Genomic DNA, 7574 nt, shown 5'->3' on the forward strand with positions numbered 1-7574 from the left:
GCCTGTGGCAACAGTGGCAAGGAAAAACTCCCTCAGACAACATGAGGAAGAAACCTCGAGAGGAACCAGACTCAAAAGGGAACCCATCCTCATCTGGGTGATAACAGATGATGTGATTATAACATTTTTAACAGTTTTAACATGAAGTCTGTTTCACTGATGTTATAAACTCTTCACTGATGGAAACTTGAGTGCAAAACTGTTCATGACAATTGCAGTCCTAAAGTTAGCAAGTCAACTGTAGTCCTCAGCCATAAAAGCATTACTGCAAGTTAGGGTGCATCAGTTGCCCTCACTTTCATAAAATCTGATGCATTTTTGTTTGGGTGTTCCTTTTCACCAATAAAGACATTCTGTAAAATTTTTGACCATGTTCAAAAATCTAATGGTGGCACCATGAGGTTCATTTTTTGCCAAAAAACGCTTATGTTTTCGCATAAGGTTTGAATCACAATGTTGGACTCCATTGATTGATTTCTTGTGAGCCAGAGATCATGTTAAGAACCTTTGCAAGGGATTGAGAAGCATTAAATGTGATTCATAATACATTTGTATTGTTTAAAAGTAGTTGAACAATGATTCAATGAACAGCTAAAACTCAAACTGTGCTTGATAATATATTTAGAATATGTACTAAAAATGTGTATCTAAGATATTTGGTATACTCTATAAGGTGCCATAATGTTTCATGAAAAGTGATCGAAATTTTGTCATAAAAGTCATAAAATAGCAGCTTTTTCCATAACTTTGAGCTCCTGGTGCCACCATTAAACTTTTGAATTTTGTCAAAATATTTCACCCAGTGTGTTTTCTTACCACAAGGAACATAAAAACAAAAATGCATCATGATCGGAGGAACTTTTCATTTTTAGGGGGCAACTGATGCACCCTACTGCAAGTGTCCAGAGCGTCTTCCAAGTGTGACTTTCAATTGTCCATATGGGGCCGTCCTCCACAGGAGCGATGTTGTGATGAGACTCCAGCCAGGCGTAGGGCATCAGGAGGCAGGTCCGAGGAGCAGAAGCGGTCAGCAACTCGATCTCGGGGGGGGGGATGACAGGTTGTTAGGTATGCACAATGTCACCTGATGAGTAGGAACAGTATACATTTTGTGCTGAGCGCAAGCAGGGACTCCGGCAAAACTAACTATGACAGCATAACTAAAAGGGGAGAGCCAGAAGGTAACACAGACATGAGGGAGCCCCGGGACATAAACCAGCCAGCCACTACACCATCAACAAACTCGAGTGAGCAAGTGAGTGGGGGACTGACAGCATCCATACATCCCAGTTTACCAAAACACTCCATGTCTGAGGACCCTCCAGATCTACTCCTTTACCTCATAAACACTATTAACATAAGGCCTGACTAAACAGATATGTTTTCAGCCTAGACTTAAAGGAACAGTCCACCGTACTTCCATAATGAAATATGCTCTTATCTGAATTGAGACGAGCTGCTCCGTACCTCTCCGAGCTTTGCGCGACCTCCCAGTCAGTCAGACGCAGTCAGACCCGCTGTCACTCCTGTTAGCAATGTAGCTAGGCTCAGTATGGCCAATGGTATTTTTGGGAGCTGTAGTTAGATGCGACCAAACTCTTCCACATTTTTCCTGTTTACATAGGTTTATATGACCAGTGATATGAAACAAGTTCAGTTACACAAATTGAAACGTAGCGATTTTCTATGCTATGGAAAGTCCGCACTATAATGACAGGCGTACTAACACCTTCTGCGCGCTTCGGCAGCGCATTGATATCTGAGCTCCGTATCAATGTGCTGCCAAAGCGCGCAGAAGGTGTTAGTACGCCTGTCATTATAGTGCGAACTTTCCATAGCATAGAAAATCGCTACGTTTCAATTTGTGTAACTGAACTTGTTTCTTATCACTGGTCATATAAACCTATGTAAACAGGAAAAACGCGGAAGAGTTTGGTCGCATCTAACTACAGCCCCCAAAAAATACCATTGGCCATACTGAGCCTAGCTACATTGCTAACAGGAGTGACAGCGCATCTGACTGAGTCTGACTGACTGGGAGGTCGCGCAGAGCTCGGACAGGTACGGAGCAGCTCGTCTCAATTCAGATAAGAGCATATTTCATTATGGAAGTACGGTGGACTGTTCCTTTAAATGCTGAGACTGTGTCTGATTCCCAAACACTACTTAGAAGGCTGTTCCATAACTGTGAGGCTTTGTAAGAAAAGGCTCTGCTCCCTGATGTAGCCTTCACTATGCAAGGTGCCAGCAGATAGCATGCACCTTTTGATCTAAGTAGACATGGCGGGTCATAAAGGACCAGAAGTTTGCTCAGGTACTGTGGCGCGAGACCATTCAGTGCTCTAAAGGTCAATAGTCATATTTTATAAACAATAAACAATATGAAATTTGACTGGATACTGCTTTTGATTGGTTATTGCTCATAGTCTCTGCCTTTGATATTCTGTCTGTGCCTCGCCTGACCATTGCCTGTTTGGTGACTCTGCCTTGGTTCACTGATTTGGATTTATCTGCCAGCTTTGCTGTAAAAAACTCATACTGCTTTTACATCTGTCTGTTGCCTGCATTCCTGACATTCTGATTATGTGATTGTAGTTATACCACAACACTGCTGAATTCTTGAATCTGACCAGTCAGGTCTTTATTAATTTTCTTCAACAGCATGGCTCTGACAGTGCCGGATGAAAGGCAATTTGCAGGTTTATATGAATGCACTGTTCAAATATTGTTACTATAGTAATGGCTAATTCACAGGAACTTGTATTGTGGATGCTCTACACAATCAAATTCCAATAAACAGATTAAAATGCATTGCTATTTAACAAAGAAAAATGTGAAAATAATTAATATTCTGATGTTTTCTGCCCTGTGATGACCTGGCGACTTGTCCAGGGTGTACCCCGCCTTTCGCCCGTAGTCAGCTGGGATAGGCTCCAGCTTGCCTGTGACCCTGTAGAACAGGATAAAGCGGCTAGAGATAATGAGATGAGATGTTTTCTGTAAAGATCTATTTAAAGGAGGCATATTATATCCCATTTCCACTTGTTGACATACACTATATTGCCAAAAGTATTTGCTCACCCATCCAAATTATCGGAATCAGGTGTTCCAATCACTTCCATGGCCACAGGTGTATACAATCGAGCACCTAGGCATGCAGACTGTTTTTACAGTTTGGAGCTGGCCCCTTCCTCTTCCAACATGACTGTGCACCAGTGCACAAAGCAAGGTCCATAAAGACATGGATGACAGAGTCTGGTGTGGATGAACTTGACTGGCCTGCACGGAGTCCTGACCTCAACTCGATAGAACACCTTTGGGATGAATTAGAGCAGAGACTGAGAGCCAGTCCTTCTCGTCCAACATCAGTGTGTGACCTCACAAATGCGCTTCTGGAAGAATGGTCAAAAATTCCCATAAACACACTCCTAGACCTTGTAGCCTTCCCAGAAGAGTTGAAGCTGTTCTAGCTGCAAAGGGTGGACCGACGTCATATTGAACCCTATGGATTAGGAATGGGATGTCACTTAAGCTCATGTGAGTCAAGACAGGTGAGCAAACACTTTTGGCAATATAGTGTAATTCCCTGAGTTCTTAATGAAATGTCTGTGGCATACGTTGGTCAAAATACCACAAGGATAAAGCACCACAGTTCCCTTCTCACCTTGTCTAAACAACCCTGTTCAGAATGGCCAGTTTCAGTACCTCTTCCTTAAAATGATAATAAGCCACTGTTCCCCCACCTCCCACTTCTGCGGGATGTGCTGACACAAGTACAGCTTCACACTACCATGGCAATAGTTGAGCATGAACCCTGGGAGAAAAATGGTCAAAACAAAGTTGTGTAATCATATCTGTTTTAAGCAAGAATGCAAGTAGGTAGGTAGAATGTGGTAGGTAGAATAATCAAGTGCTCCAGATCAGCAGTGCAATGTGTATCAACAATGACAGAGTCCATGCACCATGCTTTGTTTACATAAATGCATGTACCCCACCCTTGCTTTTACCCAAATTGGCTACTATTCAGTCAGCCCTGAAGATGCTGCACCCCTCCAAATCCACCATGCTAATGAAAGATTGTTGATAAGCCATGTTTCCATGAAGAACATCAAACTACAGTCCATGAGCCTTTACTGTGTTAGGGTCCAGGGGCCTCATGTACAAAGCTTGCGTACGCACAAAAAAGCTACGTACGTCACTTTCTGCGCAAACATTCATATGTACAAAGATTGACTTGGCGTGGAAAAGTGCGGTACTCTACGCAAACCTCATGGCTGGCGTATGCACATTTCTGGTGCATCTTGGTACTTGGTGACACTTAGAGGCAGAGCAACGCAACTACATTTAGGCCTACTCAGTCAAGAGTCATGACATGGCGATAAGAGGCATCCAAAAATGCATCGGAACATCAGGATGCGTGAATTGAAATGTATGTCAGTCATACGACATTGTCGAGACACATAATGCGAGACTGTTGGGTAAATGCCAACAGATCCATCAACCATCCCTTCCATATTGTAATTACGGGAAATGAGAAACCCCAGCAATATCATTTCGATATTATTCCCATTGACTATTGGTTAATTAATTAAATTAAAGAATGCACATGCAGGACCATGCATTGCAGCTAGCTTAATAGATCTTCCTCGCGCATTTGCCGCGAGGTGTCAGACTGAAATATTATTAGTTGATGTTGCGTGGGGTAGCCTTATCACATAATTGCCAAGATCAATATATGAAACGATTTCCAAGTGCGGACAAATCAGACACAACCGCGGTGTGTGGTGTGTTACACAATGTGGCGCAGCGGCACGGCGTGCCAATAATGGAGCGAGACCTGCCGGAGGATCCAGACCCTGGGCCTCACAACGAGGTGCCACAGCGACGTGGCATACAAACCCAGCAGCGCTTAATAGCCACAATGTGAAAAGGTAAGGACAGACGGGACACCATTCATTTTTTAAGACATTCTTTTAATGTGTTATTCAGTTCCTTCAATTCCTCGCGGATTCCCTCGAGGTTGTCGTTAATTGCCTCTATCCCCTTTAAAATTTCCCCCTGCGACTCAAGGACCGCGCGCGTCAGCACCCGGCCTGTGGACCTGGCAACAGGGGCAGGCGGTGGAGAAGGGGGGCAGGTGACAGTGATGCTGGATCCACTCGGCTGGGGGTCCTCTTCCTGCTCGGGTGGGATGGACTGGGGGCCTCCTGTTGTTCCCTGGCACCCTGCTAGAATACATTTGTCATTAAAATCCTCTTGTGGAAAATATGTGCACGTTTTATTTCTGGTTACATGTGGCTAGGAATATTGGGCCTACTAAGAGAGGAAGACATTTCCTCAAATACAGGATGTCCCCGAAAAAATGTACACATTAGAGCACTAAAGGTGTTTTTTTGTTTTCAAAACCCATGTAACTCAAATAGACACTCATTGTGGCGCAGGCACTGCGGACGATGCGAGTGGCATACAATCAGTGACCGTTGCATGTCTCATAGCATACACTTTGAACATCACTTTAATTGGAGGTGACAGAAGAATTAAGTGATGTATGTGAATTCTATTACACTGTGCTAAAGGCAGGGATTAACGCGAATAAATGTTAATGTTAAATGTTAATAATAAATGTTAAATGTTAATTTGATTAACGCGAGATTTCTAACATTAAATTAACATTAATGCGTTAGTAAAAGTTGCCATGTCTTTTACCTAACGCAGGCCTTACTGCAGGTCTATTTATACTAATTAACATATTCAGTGTGGAATAATTGAGGGAGGAGATGGGGCGGGGAACGGGGCTCGTGCATGTGCGCCGAATTCCACGTTGATTGGGATGTACAACAGGAGAGTGTGTGGAAACCTTCATACGCACTGATTGATACATCCGGTGTTAGGGTTTTGCTGGGATTCGAACCTGGTTCGTTGGTGTGATAATCCAGCAAACCCCCACTAGGCCACCAGGGGGATGACTCAAATGCAGAGGCGTGAGGCGGAAGTAGAAAAAGAATCAAAAGGTTTATTTAAACTATATACACTATATACAGGGCAAAACAAAAGACAAAAAAAAAACCAAAGAGTATAATCCAAAAGAAAAGCAAAGTGCAAAAATTCAAAAGCTAAGAAGATCAAAAAACACAGTACAAAGGAAACTGGAGATAAACATAACAGCACAAAGACTCCGTGACAAGAGGACTGAACTCAGGGGTATAAATAGACAAACTAATTAAGGACACAGGTGAAGATAATTAGGCAATTAACACAAACACAAAACACAGGAACAGTGGCGGCCTCTAGAGGCCAAAATAGACACGACATGAAAAGGAAATAACAGCGGCCTCTAGAGGCCAAAACAGTCCTAGTCCTAACATCCGGATTTTTTTGGTCGTACACAAATTTCCCGATTTTGACGTGCGCACATATTTAGTGGGAAATCCACGCAGGTCTTTGTACATGAGGCCCCAGATCTTTAGTTTGTCAAACTTGTTTGCCAGGGACTGCATGTTGGCAAGAAAGAGACTAGGTAGTGCTGGCTGGTGTGGGTTTAGCCTTAGCTTAGCACGCAAACCTCTGCACATACCACGCCTTTGTTTACGGTCACAGCACTGATGCCGGCCACTGCCAGTCGGGATGAATCTTTTGTTTGATTTCAGAGTCCTTCTCAGCTCCAGAAGTAGCTGATTGAAGTCAAAAGCATGATCAAGAATAATGTTTGTACAGCAAACAAAGTAGTCAAGTAGTGTTTGTCTTTCATATATGAAATTCGCACTAGTGAATCGAGTGAAAATGTAGGAGATAAACAAGTAAATAAATACTATATTGCAATAACTGGCAGGATGCTGATCCTCACATCATGAGTCATCACATGACTCTTGATGTGAACACAGTCATCTTGTAACCACTGATGATTACAACACAATATATGTTTACCATTTATTAGTGTTTAAACATTATGCCCTTATGTTAGCTGGTCCAACACACCTTTGCAAAGGTAGCTCTCAAGCCATGGGTGGAGATACTAAGATGGCAGGCAGTATAATTCTAATGAGCTCCCCTCTTGACGTAAGAAAGGGAGCCAAAATCTGAATAGCTTGCTGAAGCATATGTTTTCTGAAATAGGCAGCCCGAAAGAAACAGACTAGGTTGCTTTATTTCAGAGTTTGTGGGTTGGTAGGCACTCCAGATACCCAAATCTATGTGCACAAGCACTGTAAATTTTTTTCATAATATATCCTCTTTAACATTTAAGACAGGAGTCTACAGTATCAGCTGTTACTTTATCTCTGCCCCAGGAAAGTCGAATGATGGAGAACATTAAATTAATACAAGCTGCATTATTTGCCTTAACTTCAAGTGAAAATGCCTGTTTAGTTGTTATAAATGTTTCATGGATGTTTCACAACATTAAATGTAACAATATCCATCCACCCATCCATCATCTGTAGCCGCTTTATCCTGTTCTACAGGGTCGCAGGCAAGCTGGAGCCTGTCCCAGCTGACTATGGGTGAGAGGTGGGGTACACCCTGGACAAGTTGCCAGGTCAAAGCAGGGCTAAATGTAACAATAAATAGATTAAAAA

The sequence above is a fragment of the Neoarius graeffei genome, chromosome 6 (genome assembly GCF_027579695.1).
Source record: "Neoarius graeffei isolate fNeoGra1 chromosome 6, fNeoGra1.pri, whole genome shotgun sequence".
Classification (NCBI taxonomy): Eukaryota; Metazoa; Chordata; class Actinopteri; order Siluriformes; family Ariidae; genus Neoarius; species Neoarius graeffei.